The sequence below is a fragment of the Dermacentor silvarum genome, chromosome 1, assembly GCF_013339745.2.
Source record: "Dermacentor silvarum isolate Dsil-2018 chromosome 1, BIME_Dsil_1.4, whole genome shotgun sequence".
Taxonomy (NCBI): domain Eukaryota; kingdom Metazoa; phylum Arthropoda; class Arachnida; order Ixodida; family Ixodidae; genus Dermacentor; species Dermacentor silvarum.
In genome coordinates, this window is record NC_051154.1 from 260,157,921 (window position 1) to 260,176,472 (window position 18,552).

Below are 18,552 nucleotides of genomic sequence, written 5' to 3' on the forward strand. Positions count from 1 at the left end.
TTGGTCAAGTGTGACGTTAATAATATGGCTGTGACCACTGACCAGATGGCCGGAATTACAACAGATGGTTTGCTTGGAGTTACTGTCGGCAATATTTTCTTATCCATCCACCTGGCGAGGTGATGATGATGATGATGAACCTTTATCATGGCTCGTACCCACTGAGGGGGATAGTCCTAGAATCGGGCGGCAGTAGTTAGCTGAACAAAATAATTATTCGAAAATGAGAAACGCAAAGCTGAAGAAAGAAAAAAAATACACAAAGAAAATTTGGGAATAACTAGACTAGTATGCCAGCGAGCAGTCAGACTAACTGAAGGGTGCATTTTAAATGAAGTCACAATCAAGGTGAGAATAAATACAATGTTACTAAAGAAGTTGGAGAAACCAATTTCAGTGAAATGAATACTGATCTCGTAGGCAGAATAAAGCTACAATAATTAGCAGGGTTGTTGCCTTCTGTCCGTTAAAAAAAATTCGTCGGCCCTTCCACTCCGTGAAGATGGATGATAAGTGAAGCTTGTGCCTTTGTATACTTAACAGTCTTCTTTGCCATCAACTTCCTCACTTGCTTAATCATTTTTCGACCCTTAATCGCGGTTTCGTGCGCATTATCACCTCTTATCCTAAGAGGACCCGTTCAGTTCAATTGCTTAATCATCCAGCGTTATCCTGTCTTAGAGTCTCTTCATTCATTCATACTTGTGTCGCTCTTGGTCGGAGCGGATCACACTGATGAGGGACAAGTTGTGGTCGAACCACAAACGCTTGCGTTCATGTCTCGAGTTCGCTCGGCGGCGTGGTTAGCAGCTTCCACACTCCATTGCAGCTTGCAATTCTTGAAAATTAAATTGCTCTAAAATTAAATCTGACCGTTACGTAAGACAATGAATGGCTCATACCCCCTTAAGCAATGGCTCGTACCCCGATAAACACGGCCTCCTCATCACGACTACAGAAGGGAAGTGAAATTCTATGCTCCGTGGAGTGAATGGCGGCAACGCATCCAGCTGTGGAAGCAGACGACGACAACGAACGCGGGAGTAGTGGCCCGAACGCGTGCCGAGCATGAGCGCAAACCCAGGGCCAGCTGCGGAAGAAGACGATGCTCGAGCCAATGCTGAAGATAATAGTTTTTTGCGTACACGGACGCCAACTAAATCTGTACCTTATAACAACCATCGCTTGAAAATCAAACACTGCGCAAGAAATGCCGGTGTGACTATAGTCTAGGGTCGAGATTCAATGCATGATACGCAATAAAAGAAATAGGAGTGCACTGGCGCCGCTCGCGCTTGAGAGCTGGCACCGGCGCTTCCTCGAGCCTTCGAACGCGCTGCCGGCCACGACCACCAATTGGCCGTGGGTAGGAGCCACATGCGTGATAGGCTGCAACAACAACAACGACCACCGATGTAGTACGCAGCAGCACCGGGATCGAGTGTTCCACCTTCTCGGCAACCTCGCCGTCCGACAAGACACTTTCGTTGATTCCAATAGTGCTACGTCCAAAGCTGACCAAAGAAGAAAAGTACTACGTGTCCAGCCACCTAGCCATCGGCGACGTCCCCTTTGAGACGCGGCACCCGACAGCTAAGCCATGCAGCAGCTCTGAGGAACTTTTCTGCGATCGGTACGTACGTAGGACCTCGGAGGGGATTCATTCTGAATGTCGATTACGAATTCCTCTTCGAGGGGAGCATGACAGATATCCTGTATCATTTTAGCGCTAGACAAGCACAAGGCACCGTGAAGGAGCCCAGGCGGTGGTCTCATCCAGGGGCAGTGACCTCCGGCTGATAAATAGGTATTGATCAGCGGTATTTTTCTTATTTGTGTACTGAGCCTTTTAGAGCACCTAGCTTAACGAGCAACGTCAGTGAATGGCATACATTTTAAGACGGACTTATATGTCTCAGGGTGAAGTCTCCGTTTCAAGGCAGTTTCAAAACCACGTCGTCGACACGAAATGATCCTCTTAGGATAAGAGGTAATTATACGCACAAAACCGCGATTAAGAGTGGAAGATTGATTAAGCAAGCGAACTGAAGTGATAATGAGCATTCGAAACTCAAATGAACTGCAGGGGGCGCTGCGAAATCTGGCCGCGTCTGGCTACACTGTGCAACATGGCGGATGCACGGAGGTCCCCGCCAGTCTCCGCGTCACAGCAACCGCTATGTTTGATAATTTTCGTGCAGTGTGATGCCGGTTTGCGGAAGGAAAGCGGATAGCTGACGCCGAGCAGATCAGTTTGGCCGATCTGAGAGAGGCACAGTGGGTAATGAGGCTGAAGTGGACGCACGGTGTGTGCAAACCTCCGGCGCGACAGCGGACCCGCACGAGATTCGGATGAAAATCGCCGATGTATTCTTGAACCCATGGTCATGGAACCGAAGTACTCTTGCACTGCTGGATTGTCGGGAAAGTACAAGCACGTTTCTGCTGCTTTGATTGACTTTAAGGCATTGATAGATAATCCGGCGTTTCGAGCGTACCAAACAGTGGCCGGCGAAGTTGGATACGTCACGCTGGCCTCGCCAGGATTGCCGAAAACTTACAACCTGCTCAGTTGGGCACGTTTAAGATGGCCCGCAGCAGCGCACTGACTTGCTCGATCAGCTGTTTCCGCTGTACATGCACACAAATGCGCAGCCGGCGCGTACTTTTTTATTTTTGTTGCCATAACATATTGTCGTACGGCGAAGGCGCAAACTCTGCACGCACTTTTCAGTCCAGAGAGCAAGCGAACCTAAAATCAAGCTTTCCACTTTATCGCGAGCATGCACTAGGAATCTGTGGTGAACCTTTTCCACTACTTCTGCGTTCCTGTTATCTATTTTACATCCAAGATTTGCACAACGTGACTGTTGCTTCGCTTAGCCATGGTTATTGCAGTAGTTTACCCATTATTTTTCTTCAAGAGAACAGAAACGATAAATTAGAAACCGAAGGATCTACTTACTACAATAAAAACACATTTGCGCACCATGTGCAGGTTTGGCTTGTGGTGCGTTGCCTGACCATGACTGATTACTCCCTACAGTCTTCGAACATATCGCTTATGGCTGCTGTATAAACTAATGAAAGTGTAATTATGTTTCATTAAAGATGGGAAGCAGCAGATAAGCAGCAGCCTAGCAGCAGCGAACAGCCCGAGCTCTCTTGAAAATCACAGCACGGGTCGTCGTCGTCGTCGTCTCCGAGCTGCTATCGGAAACACGAGGTGCGTCTGCTTCATTACAAAAGAAGAAATGGTTCTGGGTAAATTACTGTTCACTCACCTACTGCATGAATCTTAACTAAGTTTCCATGTTATTCTATAATTGACGTATCCTGCATTTTAAGTGGCCAAAACTGTGTTCGCCTCTGAACTGCCACTTTCCTCCAGACAGTGATATGAGATGCAATTGTTTGATAATTACGCATTTTCAAGTGAGCGCCTACTAATTTGCAATAATAGATGGGTAGCGTGTCCAGGCCTCAAGGAATTAAGGCGTACCGCTATGCCACTCCATAGCTATTTTGCACGCTGGTGCGTACATCTTGCTTACATAGAACTATTTACCGACGTTACCCGGGAGCACCTGAAACTCCGATTTTCGCAGATGTAACATACGCGGTAGTTGCACGTTGATTGCCGCATGTAACCGATATAACAGTTTTAATCAAGGGAAGATTGAGTACCCCGGCGACATTCGCTTCATAAACTCTATTACCACGCTGGCTATCACATGAAACTGCATGTTGCAGCAACCATACGCTGAACGTTATCACGGTGGTAGTAACAACCTCAACGCAAACTTCCTGAAGTTCGCTGCAGCGATTTACTGCAAACGTAGTACAAGCAACAGGATCGCGTTCTCTTCAACAAACAACAAGCCGAACCTCGCCTGGAAAAAATAAAGAAATAAAGCTTTCTCGAGCAAGATGTTGAGAACACAGCTATTGCCGTCGTCGCAGCTTTGCTACGCGAAGATTCGCACTCCATGAGGTTCTTTGGCGCCGCAAAACTGCAAAACGCAACAAAATTCCAGGGCCGTGCGGAGTTTCGTAGATGGTGGCTCCATCGTTCTAGAAGCGCACCCGATCGCCGTACGAAGGCTACGGACGGAGCGTCTGCTCCGACGCTCCGACCTCCGTGCGAGATTTCCTCGCTGCTAGGTGTCGCATGAATTGCTGGAGTAGCGAATACAGCGAGGTGAATTGATGAATTAAAGGGGTTTAGTTGGGTGATCGGAGTCAAACGAAAGGTAATTATCAGGTAGAGTGAGTTAAGGTAATGAAGAGCAAATGAGAGTGAATTAAGGTGAATCAAGTAGGGATAGGGAGAATCGAGAATAGTAATAAAGAAACCAAGTGTGGTGGAAGTAAAACCGAGATGATAGAGTGAATGAAGAGTAACCAAGTAGTTATCGGGTGAATCAAGAATGAATCAAGTGTGAATTAAGAATAAATCAAGGGTTTATGAAGTGGGAGAATGGTTTGCAAAATATGTGAGATTTGAGGGTCCAAGTCAGAGTGACTCAGCACAAAAAAGTGCTGAGTCACGGACCGAGCTTGAATAATGGAAGGGCGACTTGCAAAAAAGACATGACTTGCAAAAATGACTAAATTGTGCTTTTAGAGTGATGACGACTCAACAAAAAAATGTTGTCGTCGTGTCATTGAGTTAGTGGCGCTCGGGCTTTCGCCTTCAAGTTATCTTATTTGTAGCATAAGGGACCCTAGTAATTTTTTTAGCATGCTGGAAATCAAATTTACGACACGTATTGTTTAAGCATCGTTAAAGGGACACTAGTGGTAAATACAAAGTCGACGTGAATCGTTAAACTGACCTTCCAGAAACCTCAGAGCTTGTTTATGGCAAGAAAATACTTAGTTTACGAGAACATCGCGTCTGAAGGGTCCGTATACCTTTAGCGCAATTTAAGTCACCTGCCCCCGAGTGGTGAGTGGTGACGTTTGCAGTTGCCATCCACGCCCTTTCCTGTCATTGGTCCGTTGGTGAGTAAAACGCAAACGCACGGCAATGGAGAAACCGAGGCAAGACAGCGCGAAGAATTAGGCGCTGCTTCTGCTCTTATGGTGTTTTTCACTGGTCGATTGGTCTATTTCACGGAGCAAGTGAGAGCGATCCGGCACAGAGCGACTTGATCCGAAACGACCAGCGGAAAGCGCGAACCCGCTCCAGCTCGACCAGTGAAATTAGGATTCATCGCGGTGGAGCAAAAAATTTTGCCCCAGATCGACCAGTCAAAAACGCCATTAGTCAAGTGGCGTGGACCGTTTGAGTATCCCGCGACATGTCGCATGGATGAGCCACTCTGCTACTTGCAGGTGGTACGAGTTTCCCGAGCCAGCATTACCAGCGCAGCACAACGCGATAGCAAAACTACTGAAACGCGAAAGCAAGGGCGGCGCAGACTGGACAAAGGAAACCTTGCGGCCGCCCGCGTCGTTGTCAAGAGTAAAGTCAATGAGTTCTTTTTCTAAAACTCAAATACAATGTCGGGACAAGTACGAATTTCTTGCGTCTTATAATGCTTTGCATTTATATTTTATTACCAGTGGTTGACGACTATAGTGACATAATTCTAATTAATGCCTCCGTCATCGGTCTATTACTTGAATGTCTAGGGCGAGTCTCTAATCGCGTCCTGCGTTTACTTTAATTTCTCAATTACTAAAGCTCTGATCGTGATATTGTCACCTCAGCAGTTCTCGAGCACTAAACTATCACTTTACCGTGACTTAATATTTTCCTTTAGTGTCCCCTTAAAGAAATAATGATTTTTTATGAATGGCTGCAAGGAAGTTTACAGTTATACACACTGCAATTATAGGCTATGTGGAGCAGTAGCGACGTGTAAAGCATATTGTACTGTGTAAAATCTCCGTTTTTGAAAGCCTAGATATACAAGGTGTTTCATGAAATGCGTTCTAAATTTCTAAAAAATGGGGAAGTTGAGATAATTGACAGGTTTTCTCCGGATTCCTTTTACCCCAGAGGTGTACATTATAATATGACACGAGGTAGAAAATAGATAACTAATTAAGAAAACTAGAATAATGACATTTTTAACCAAAGTAGGCATGGGATTCATCCCAATGGAATACTTGAAACATGCCATCTCAGCAGCTCATACGCGTTTCCAGAAATGCAAATGCAAATTTAACCTTTTGTGCTTGTGAAGAATGTTCTGCTTTACAGGATTCAGTGAAGATAGCGTGAAACAACAAGGAAAGACAAGTACAATGGACTCCACCAGGGCCTACTGGCAAATAAGAATTGATTCAAAGAAACAAATATACAAAAGGGGGGGGGGGGAGGAAGAAGAACGAACTGCGCAGTCGCCGAAACAGAGCAAAAGCATCTTCTTACCGGGGAAATGAGAAGAAGAAAATATAAAGAACAGGGGGTAAAATGACAAACAGAGCAGGTGTTTGTAAATACCACATCACTCAGGCAGGGATGACGACTCTAGAAAATGTATCTGTTTTCGCGATAAGATCACTGAAGGCACATTAATTTAATGCATGTTTCACCAGCGTTTTGAACCAAGTACGCTTCCATGATTTCGCGTGCCAAAACATCCCGGTGTCTAAACGAAACAATGTTCATGTCGAACAGTGGCAAACAATTACAAGGCTGAGGCTGCAGCTAAATGCGATCCATACTTTGCAGATAAAATATTTTTATGCTGCCTTAGTTATATATTTAGCTTTATCGTGGAACTGTACTTACTAGCCCAAATATCAACCTTGTTACAGTATCGTACCTTATTGCAATATAATCGTGTAATGATATGTTTATTCGTTTCAAACCAAACTATTAAAAAAATCTGAGACAAGATTTTTTTTTTCTTGTGGTATTCAGGGATGCACAATGCACAATTTCTTGAGCATATTCAGCGAGGAAAGGGTTATCACATTCACTTAATTGTGGCGCCCAATTTCAGGAGCTGGATGGCTGCGTTGCCTTTTTTGGACTTCACTTGGTTTTTGAATTGGTTATCCACGTGTAAAAAGGTAAGTCTGAACCACGCCTCTTAAGCATCGTATTCAGTCAGTAAAACGCATTGAGTGAGCAGTAAATGCTTATTCCTACAAAGTATCTATTTGCGTTCAGTCTTACATACGAAAAAGTCATCAACGGATGCTTGCTGAGCCTCCCCGCAGCAGGTCTCTTGTCGTCAGTCATAATGATATCTGCTCGGGCTGGGTAATTTTATTGCGAATGCTACTATGGACAACCCAGGCGAATTTTCGCCTTCGTCGTCGGACGGAGGCCGAGACACACGTGAGTGGTTGTGTGTGTCTCGTCCACTCTCCACGTTTCATCTCAAGTTTATGCGCTAAGTGCAATAAATAATCTATAGTTCCGCACTACGGCGTAACTCCTATCTGATCGTGGTTTTGTCATACAAAACGCGAGTTTTTTTTAACCATTTCAGCCGTTTGCATGTACTTGTATAGGCTAATATAAATTGGCCAATAGCTAAAGCTTCTCTTTAATGCCTTTCTGAACGGTCACACTCAGTCAAGACCAAACTCGACATTCGACTCCTTGCTTGTGCTCAGTATGAAATGTTTGGTATTTTGCCGGCCCGTTCTCTACAATGCTCGTGTCTCTGGCAGCAATTCCTGCATTTATAAGGTTGTCAGTCTGTCTGCCATGCATCACGCGCAGCAATGTATGTAGGAGATTGTATTGAAAATCATGTGCCTAACGCACGTGCACATTGACACGATCGTCGTTAGACAAGGTGTTCCCTTTAGTTAGCATGGACAATGTATTTGTACTTTAAAACGTTTTTGCCGAAATGTCGCACTCTCTAGTGCGGGTTATAGCAACGATCCAATATCTCTATCATCAAAGCAGCTTTGACCAGACCGCTTGTACAAGGAGTGGAAACGAAATCAATGACGTTATCATATGGTGACCCAACTACGAACGAATGCGCGTCGTGAGATTGTCAAACTAGTCGTCACAATGACTCTTGTCACGGACATTGCAAAATGCAGACCAAACTTCGCCGGTAGCCTTGTAATTGAGTATTTCTGTTATATCTTAATGTTAGGCCACTATATTGAGATAATCCATTTACAAAAAGCAGATTCTCTTTGCTCCGAGATAAAGGAAATTCAGTATAAAATAAATAGGGCTGGTATTCTGTATGATGCCAGTAAATATACTAATTATTCTGGAATACATCTTCGATATAATAAATCTGGGCTATTATTAACCTTGTAACCTTGAGTAATGACACTGGAGCACCTTGTCAATATTGTTACGCGAACGAAGGATTGAGTACTGGAGACTATTTACAAAATATATTTACACGGGATAGCTGCAGCGCTGGCCAGTTCAGCCGACAGCTCGAGAGCAAAGCGCAATTCGTCTTCTTCGTCTGGGCGCCCGCGCGCATCGTCCATAAGAAACACGCAATATGCATGTATCATTATCCCCGGCGGCAGAAGCACCGTCCCGGTGCATCTAAATGTCAGTGGGTACAGGAGGGTAATATGGTTTTAGGCGTGCGACATGCACAACGTCAGTGGAAGTCGGGGCAGATGGGGCACTGGTACTGACTGGGGCGATTTCATACGTAACTGGAGTCACGGCACGCAGCACTCGATATGGGCCTGTGTACCGAGACAGGAGTTTTTCAGACAGGCCAACGTGACGAGTCGGTGACCACAGGAGTACCAGAGATCCAGGCGAAAAGTGAACGTCTCTGTGATGTCGATCGTACAAACGCCGCTGGTTCGCTTGGGAGGTCAGGAGGCGAGCGCGGGCAATTTCGCGAGCTTGGGCAGCCCTGGTGATGGCGTCAAGTGCATATTCGCTGGTCTCTGCTGCGGCGGTTGGAAGGGATGTGTCCAGTGGCAATGTGGGTTCTAGGCCAAACAACAGAAAGAACGGGGAATAGCCGGCAGTGTCGTGGCGCGAAGAGTTATATGCAAATGTGACATACGGTAGGACGAGGTCCCAATCAGTATGGTCAGACGAGACATACTTTGCAAGCATGTCTGTCAGGGTTCGATTGAGACGCTCCGTGAGACCATTGGTCTGTGGATGGTAAGACGTAGTCAGCTTGTGCCTGGTTGAGCAGGACTGCAGTATGTCGGCGATGACTTTTGAAAGGAATGTCCGACCACGGTCAGTGAGCAGTTGGTGTGGAGCTCCATGCTGCAGAATCACGTCGCGTAAAAGAAAATCGGCGACATCTGTGGCACAGCTTGTTGGAAGCGCTCTGGTGATGGCGTAGCGCGTGGCGTAATCTGTCGCCAAAGCGACCCACTTGTTGCCAGACGTTGATAGAGGGAAAGGGCCAAGTAAGTCCAAGCCAACGCGAAAGAACGGCTCCAAAGGAATGTCGAGCGGTTGAAGGCACCCGGCAGGGAGCGTCGATGGTGTTTTCCGCCGCTGGCATTTATCACACGCCGCAACGTATTTCCGTACGGAGCGGGCGAGGCCTGGCCAAAAGAAGCGTCGGCGAATCCGGTCGTAGGTGCGGGAGACGCCGAGGTGACCTGCCGTTGGAAAGTCATGAAGTTCTTGGAGAACAGCTGACCGGAGGTGCCGAGGAATGACGAGGAGTAGGGCAGGACCGTCGGGGCGGACGTTGTGGCGGTATAATACACCATCCCGGAGAACAAACAAATGAAGGGACGAATCAGAAGGCGAAGATTCCAAACGATCAATGATGGTGCGCAAGGTGGCATCACGGCGTTGCTCGTCGGCGACTTGTGGCAGCCGAGAAACCGAGAAAACGCAAGCGTCGGCATCGGTGTCAGGGTCGGCGGGTGGTTCGTCCACTGGATAGCGTGATAAGCAGTCTGCGTCTTGATGTAGGCGGCCCGACTTGTAGACTACCGCATAGGAAAATTCTTGTAGCCGCAGAGCCCAGCGACCAAGCCGGCCGGTAGGATCCTTGAGTGAGGAAAGCCAGCAGAGCGCGTGGTGGTCCGTGATTAAAGAGAAATGCGTGCCATACAAGTACGGGCGGAATTTAGAAACCGCCCAGACGAGGGCCAGGCATTCACGCTCTGTAATCGAATAGTTGCGCTCCGCTGCTGTGAGGAGGCGGCTAGCGTAGGCGATAACACGATCGCGTCCCTGTTGGCGTTGGGCTAAGACGGCTCCGATACCGTGACCACTGGCATCGGTACGGACCTCTGTAGGGCAGGACGGGTCAAAGTGGGCCAGAATAGGCGGCGTGGTGAGAATGTTGGTCAGGTGGGAAAACGCGGCAGTTTGAGCGGGACCCCAGGTAAACGGCACGTCCTTCTTCAGAAGATCCGTAAGTGGTCGGGCAATCGCTGCGAAGTCTTTAATGAACCGTCGGAAGTAGGAGCAGAGTCCTACAAAACTTCGGACGTCTTTGACAGACTGAGGTACAGGAAAAGACGTGACAGCACGAATTTTCTCCGGGTCTGGTTGAATACCGGAAGCGTCGACGAGGTGGCCCAGCACTGTAATCTGCCGACGACCAAAGTGACACTTCGAGGAATTTAGTTGGAGCCCAGCCTCGCGAAAGACTTGAAGAACAGCTGATAAGCGCTCGAGGTGTCTCAAACGTAGGTGAAAATACGAGAACGTCGTCTAGGTAGCAAAGGCATGTTGTCCATTTGAACCCTTGAAGCAAAGAGTCCATCATACGCTCGAATGTGGCTGGGGCGTTGCACAGACCGAATGGCATAACTTTGAATTGATAAAGACCATCAGGGGTGACAAATGCGGTCTTCTCTCGGTCCCTTTCATCCACAGAAATTTGCCAATAACCAGACCGAAGGTCTATTGATGAGAAGTAGTTGGCACCGTGGAGACAATCGAGGGCATCGTCAATGCGAGGCAAGGGATAGACGTCTTTTTTAGTAATTCGGTTTAGATGACGATAATCTACGCAGAAGCGCCACGTGCCATCTTTCTTTTTAACAAGCACAACGGGCGACGCCCAAGGGCTCGACGAGGGTTCAACAATGCCTTTGGCAAGCATCTTGTGCACTTCATCTTGAATAACCTTACGCTCTGAAAGAGAAACTCGATATGGCCGGCGATGAATAGGACTGGCATCACCAGTATTTATGTGGTGCTTAACATTTGAAGTCTGGCCCAACTGTCGATTGTTGAGGTCGAAGATGTCTTGGTACGAAACCAAAAGGCGACACAGAGCTGCTGCTTGCTCAGGCAATAGGTCCGCAGCAATCATGGGACTAAAGGTTTCGTCACGGCAAATAGCATCCTGTGGACATGGTGAAGACTCGGAGCAGCCGTCTACGGAAAACGCCGTGACGTGGTCATCTCCTATAGCGCGCAGCGTTGCAACCGATATGCCTTGGGGTAGAACTTGCTTTGTTAGTCCAAAATTGACGACGGGAAGGCATGTCCGGTTATCGACGACGGTTACGACGGAGTGGGGCACAGTGATATCGCGCAGCAAAAGGACATCAGGAACAGGAGTAGCGACGTAATCACCATCGGGCAGAGGGAAAGATGATAGCAATTCGACGAAAGTCAAGGTTTTAGGCGGCAGGCGGACGAAGGCGGTCGGACTAAAGTTGTTCGGCAGTTCAGCACGAATATGCGCGAGTAGAGGAAGTTCGAGGCAAAGGGTACCGGTAGAACAGTCGATCAAAGCTGAATGCGCCGTAAGGAAGTCTAGTCCGAAGATTAGGTCATGGGGACAATTGGTCAGCACTGTAAAAAGAACTGGAATGTGGCGGTCGGCGATACTGATCCGGGAAGTACACATTCCAGTGACGGCAACAGTGCTGCCATCGGCGACGCGTACAGCTCGTGTAGTAGCAGGCGTGAGAACCTTTTTCAATCGACGACGGAGGTTATTACTCATTATGGACACCTGGGCTCCAGTATCTATTAACGCCGTCAAAGGGATACCGTCGACGTGGACATCAAGTAAGTTCTGGTTCGTTGGGAGCGTCAATGGGGGATTTTGACACGACGAAGATAATGCAGCGCTACCCCCAGGAGCTTCATGGTCTAGTTTTCCGTCCGGGAAGACCCATAATTGGTCGGCGACGAATAGCGGCGTGGCTGGGGCGACGGGGACCGACGGCGCAGAGGTGACGGTGAGCGAGCGGGACGACTGTCATCGATGGATACGTCAGAGGTAGAAGGCATACGGCGAGGCGAGTAGCGGCGAGGGTCGGCATATGGGCGCGGAGACGGGGAGAAGTAGCTCGAATACGGCGATATCCAGGAGGTGCGGCAGTGGCGAGCGACGTGGCCAATGCGGTGAGAACGGAAGCAAATGGGCTTGTCATCCGGAGTTCTCCACTCTGTAGGGTTGTGGTATCTGGGAGGGGAATACAGATTGGTGCTAGGCGCAGCTGTCGGCACCAGTCGGGCGTCAGGTCGCGAGACGGAGCAGGCAGCAGGAAAACCGAGGTTGGCAAATTCTTGCCGCACAACTTCCTGAATGAGGGAGATCGCCGGGGCTGGTTGGTCAATGGTGGGGTCAACTGGGCGTGGATGGAACGGGGCAGGACTTACAGCCTCGAGCTCGCGGCGAACAATACGTGTGACGGTCTCATTGGACGGGGGTGAAGCGGTAATGGCGACGCAGGAGGACGTCGCAGCCGTGTTAGGGAGCCGGGAGAACTGCGGAATGACGCGGCGGCTTTTGGCGAGCTCAAAGCGGCGGCATTCCTTGATAATGACGTCGATGGTGGACACATTGTTGAATATCAACAAGTTGAACGCATCGTCCGCGATCCCTTTGAGAACGTGGCCTACCTTGTCAACTTCGACCATGTTCGCGTCGACTTTTCGGCAAAGAGCGAGCACGTCCTGTATGTACGAGACATACGATTCAGTAGAAGACTGCACTCGAGTAGCAAGCTCTTTCTTTGCAGCCAGCTGCCGACCGGTCGGATTTCCAAAAAGGTCGCGGAGCTTCTCCTTGAAAGCATCCCAGCTAGAGATCTCCTCCTCGTGTGTCCGGAACCAGACACGAGGTGTTCCGTCCAAGTAGAAGAGGACGTTCGCGAGCATAATGGTAGGGTCCCAGTGGTTGTTGCGGCTAACAAGCTCATACATGCCGAGCCAGTCATCAACGTCGACATTATCTTGGCCGGAGAATATGCCAGGATCGCGGGGAGTGGCAACCGTGACGTACGTTGTGGTTGGAGTCGGAGTAGTAGGAGCAGACGAGGTCTCGTCAGCGGGAGCCATGGTGGAAAGCTGGACGGTGCGGCCGCTGCGGAGCTCCGTGGCGAGGACGGGGAACGGCACGCTCCACCAAAATGTTACGCGAACGAAGGATTGAGTACTGGAGACTATTTACAAAATATATTTACACAGGATAGCTGCAGCGCTGGCCAGTTCAGCCGACAGCTCGAGAGCAAAGCGCAATTCGTCTTCTACGTCTGGGCGCCCGCGCGCATCGTCCATAAGAAACACGCAATATGCATGTATCAATATGAAGGCGGCGCTTCTGTCCCACATTGCCGTTTTAGCATACGTTTGGCGAGAGAGACTGAAAACAGAACATTAGCTTGATAACTTGATAGGTGTACACTTCCCCGAAGCATCTACATAAACTTAATCAGCTGTTAGCGTTTCTCTTGATTATCTACTCCTAATGATCGGTCTTGTCTTATTAATCGCCAATTTACCGAGCTGTTCTTGTGTTCTGTATACAGTGACGAGTCTGTAGACTAAGTAAGCTAACTTCATCGTAGTGGAGGGCCACGGGAAACGCCTCAGGTTATGCTCCGACGTTGAGGGTACCTTGTAGGAGCGAAAACATTCCCTAGGAGGGCGCATACGCGTGAAATTAGAGGCATTGAGCTCACTCTCACCACGGCATGCTCTCTTTCATTCTTAAATGATTGCTCCTCGTCCTCTCCTAGTGTAAAATTTTCTTCTCACTTCCAAATTTTTTCTCGCTTGTAATATACAAACAGTTATATATAAGTGAAAACAGAAAAAGGGGTAGTCACGTGACGTTGGTCAATATAAAATTTAATATGTTTGGGCTCCTAAAGGAAGATTCCGTTCCCGGCGAGCGTCTGCGGTGCAGAGTTGTTGCCATGGCTTCTTACCCTTCAAATTATGGGAAAGCTTCAGCTCGGTACCTAATCCGATTTCCATATTCAAATGCGAGAAAAACTCAAAATTGGTTTTAATGAGCAAAAGTAGTACCGATTAAAATGAAATAAATTGAATTTGCCAAAGACAGGTAAATTCCAAAATTTTAACGAGCGGAATGTTGATTTAGAATGTCAAATTTCGTTATGAAAATTCTCATAGAGCTTTAAACATAGAAGTACAAAACTTCACAAATTCCTAGCTCTGCACCATCGCAACAGATATTGCCAATCACAAAACTGCATCTGCTAGAATATCTTAAGCGGACAAAATTAGTATATGAGGTTAAGCGACCATGAAATAGTTGCAACGTTTACGACAGTTGTACAAATGTCTCTGATTTTAGACTTCTTGATTTGTTATTGTCTATGTCATGATATGCTACCAGACCACGCGAAGCCGCCTTGAGCGTACTAGGAGCAGAATTCTGGACTTACTAGACCAACTGTTCGAAGGTTTGGTTAAAATTAAAAAGTGAAAAAAACTCGCCATTCAGGACGTTGTTTGTCATAAACGTTTTGTAAGCTATCCTTTGAGCTCACGATATTCAATGTTATGATAAACGATTTGCTCACCATGCTCCATAAGGAAAGCGCCATCAGTCACGCGCGAAAGCAGTACAAATCGATGAGGAAATTTTGGAGGCGCTAGTGAAAAAAAGCAGCGTTACAAGGGCAGCGAACTCCGTGCCAAGCTGGACGTTGTAGCTTTGCACCTTTCCAGCTACACGTGCATTTAAACGGAGAAAGGTCTGTGTATTTTGTCCACTTTAGATCAATTATACGGTGCGGTAGGCTTAACTATGGCATCCTATTTCATTACCAAAATAGAGTTGTAAATATAATACCTTGTTTTATTTAGCGATTCTTAGCATTTTTTTAATATTATAGACAAATATATAACAATGTGCTGTTTATGGCCTACTAGATTTTACCTTCTTTTAAATTCAACAGATTTCCCCTCTAGTGTATTCCTTCATTCGTTTCTTGAACCCTTCTCTGCTCCGGCACTCGGATATGGGGCGCTGACGTTCAAGCCACATTCAGAAGGAACTTACGGCTACGATGAGGGTAGATGGTTGGACGGGTTGGCATTGGATGTCATACTGGTGACAGTGCGGACTACGGTAGCATAGAAAGACACGCATATTGCGGACTTCCAACAATATATATTAATTATGCAATGAGCATTGGCATCTTCGAGTCGCCTGCATACTTTTTTTGACAATTCACTTGACACTTCCAAGCTCGTGCCGCGCCGCGCAGCCGGCGCGCGATACTAGTGCCTCCCAGAAATGAATGCAGCAGTGTCGATGTGGTGGAGGTCCTCTGCTCCTGCGTTTGCAAATGCCAACTTTTTTTCGCATTCGAGGCTACCGGGCCATAAGGAAAATACTGTAGGTGGGCTTTTATTGCGATAGGAATTATATGGACACTCCAAGCGCATGTTTGCCGTCGCCGTCACGTGGTCGTGGACGTCGCTGTGAGATTCCGTATGAAGACCAAACACAGTAACATCGTCGCCATGTACCTTACGCTGTATGTGCAGTGAAAGCTTGCGAGGGTCAGCCGACGATCGCGGCTCAATCTCGCGCGCGCGAGAGAGAAAGGGAGTGTGGCAGTGCGCTTCTGTCGCGCGTGAGGCACGGGGGGGGGGGGATGCGTTTTACTCGGGCGGCGGCTACTTACGGCGCGGCCGTTTGGGCGCCGTATCTTGACAGCGATCTACGATGTGGAAAAAGTGCTACTATGCGCTGTACTTTAGGTATTTAGTTCGCGTTGAAGCGAGAGACTGCACGCAGGTCAAGTAGCTCGCTTCTGCTGCCGCGCCTCGTCACTCCAGCGTTTTGCGAGCGACTTTCCGCGGTCATCGAGCGAAATGTGTTCATGCCTACCTGTGCACGCGTCACACCGCGCTTTTTAATTTAGTAAGTGAATGTTTACAAGTTTATACGGCCGATAAAACTACTATCCTTAGTTCGTATAGTTGTGTACTAATTTGTTATCGCAATCGATGCTTCGCCGTTCGGGCGAATTTCTGATATCTTTTGACAGCACTCCGACTGCTCAGGGTTAAGAATTGAGCAGTATAATGGTCTTCTTACACAGCAGGGCTCGTAAGGAGGTTAGACAGAAAAGCATGAAATACATAGAGATTTTTAAGAGGTTGAAAAGATCCTTTAAATTTGAGTCCTAACGTCTTTTTTGGAAGTCTCCGGACACTTCGCAGAGCACACACAAATGCCGGCTTTTCTTGCCGACAATGGGGTGTCGCGGACAAATAACGGTGCAATTTTTGTGAGCACGCTATTAGGTAGCACGGTCATATTCCTTTTAGCGTCGTCTGCTGCCATGGAGCCGTATATATACTGCATTGATGGGACGCTGCGTAACAACAGCAACCGCGATACAAGTGGTGCAGAAACTGCAGGAACTGGGCGTGAACATTATCTGCCCTTTTGTGCATGAACAACACAAAAATGTGAGGCACTGCCTTAACATGGTCCCGAAGTAGGCGAATTGAATAGGATATGTATGTATGTATATATATATATATATATATATATATATATATATATATAAAGCCTTATGTAGAAAAACAGAAGAGAAATTAAGCTTTCCTATCAAACAAGAAAGTAATAATAGTCGCCTCAAATGTGGTAACAATTCCATATCACTTGGCGTCAGAGCACGAGACGGGGAACTGACTCACAAACTATCAAGCTTTCTAATGGGGTCTACTTGTATAATGCTTCACGTCAGCAGCAGCCTGTGCATTTCCATGACCTCGGGGTTCAAAGAGAGGCACTCAGCAGTAGTCTAGACGATGGATTCTCAGCTTGCCTAAAACCGTTTAGTGCAAGTTATTGTGGTCGTTCCTGATACTGTCTGGCACCTACGAGTTTGAAGGATACAATTTATCCTGGAAGTCAGCGGAATCAAATACAGACCATAAGTTTGCAATCGTGCATAAACGGGTTCTGCTTCCCAATGGACCCACTCCGACATATGCTGGAGCGTTGACGAGCTTGCAGGAGTTGGAAAGTTGTTCCGTTGCGGAAAACTAATTTGATGCCAGCTCGTTCTCAAATATTTTTGAGCCTGTGGGATACTTTTTGTAAATCTTTTAGAACGAGAAGCCGCATTTCTTCACCTCGACTACCTGGTAGCTGAGCGCGTTCAGCAACTTTGAACCAAGTTATGACAGGTGCGATTAAGTAAATCTGGTATGCTGCTCTTCATAGGCAGCCGTCCTGTCCTTCAAAGCTAAGTCGCGTTATGTTCGGGTATGGCCTCGCGAAGAATGCTGACATGACCAATAATATTGTTGCGCGAACGAAGGATTGAGCACTGGAGACTATTTACAATGTATATTTACAAAAGAAGACTGCAGTGCTGGCCAGTTCAGCCGACAGCTCGAGCGCAAGAAACAGTTCGTCTACTTTGTCAGGGCGCCCGCGTGAATCGTCCACAATAAACACACACTATGCACGTATCATTATCCCCGGTGGCAGAAGCACCGCCCCGGTGCATCTAAATATCGGTGGTAACAGGAGAGTAATATGGTTTTAGGCGTGCGACATGCACAACGTCAATGAATTTCGGGGCAGATGAGGCACTGGTAGTGACTGGGGCGATTTCATAGGTAACTGGAGTCACGGCACGCAGCACTCGATATGGACCTGTGTACCGAGACAGGAGTTTTTCTGACAGGCCAACGTGACGAGTCGGGGACCACAGGAGTACCAGAAATCCAGGCGAAAAGTGAGCGTCTCTGTGTTGACGATCGTACAAACGACGTTGGTTCTCCTGGGAGGTCAGGAGGTGAGCACGGGCAATTTCGCATGCTTGGGCTGCCCTGGTGATGGCGTCAAGAGCATATTCGCTGGTCTCTGCTGCGGCGGATGAAAGGGATGTTTCCAGTGGCAATGTGGGTTCTCGGCCGAACAACAGAAAGAACGAGGAATAACCGGCAGTGCAGTGACACGAAGAATTGTATGCAAGTGTAACTTAGGGTCAGTCAAGGTCCCAATCAGAATGATCGGACGAGACATCCTTTGCAAGCATGTCCGTCAGGGTTCGATTCAGTCGCTCTGTGAGACCATTAGTCTGTGGATGCATGGTAGTCAGCTTGTGCCTGGTTGAGCAGGAATGCAGGATATCGGCGATGACTTCAGAGAAGTCGCTGTTTCGCCCGAAAAGCGAAGCATCAATTGCGATAGGAAATTTACTACTAGAGTATACGGAGTAAGGATCGTAGTTTTATGGGCGGCATAAACTTGGACACATTCGCTTACTGAGTGAATTAACGAGCCTGGTGTCAGCGCGCTCAAGCAAACTTGAATATATCACACTCGATGACCGCAGACAAGCACTGGCAAAACGCTGGCGTGCGAAAGCACAGCGCATTCAAAGGTCAGAGCCGTGTGG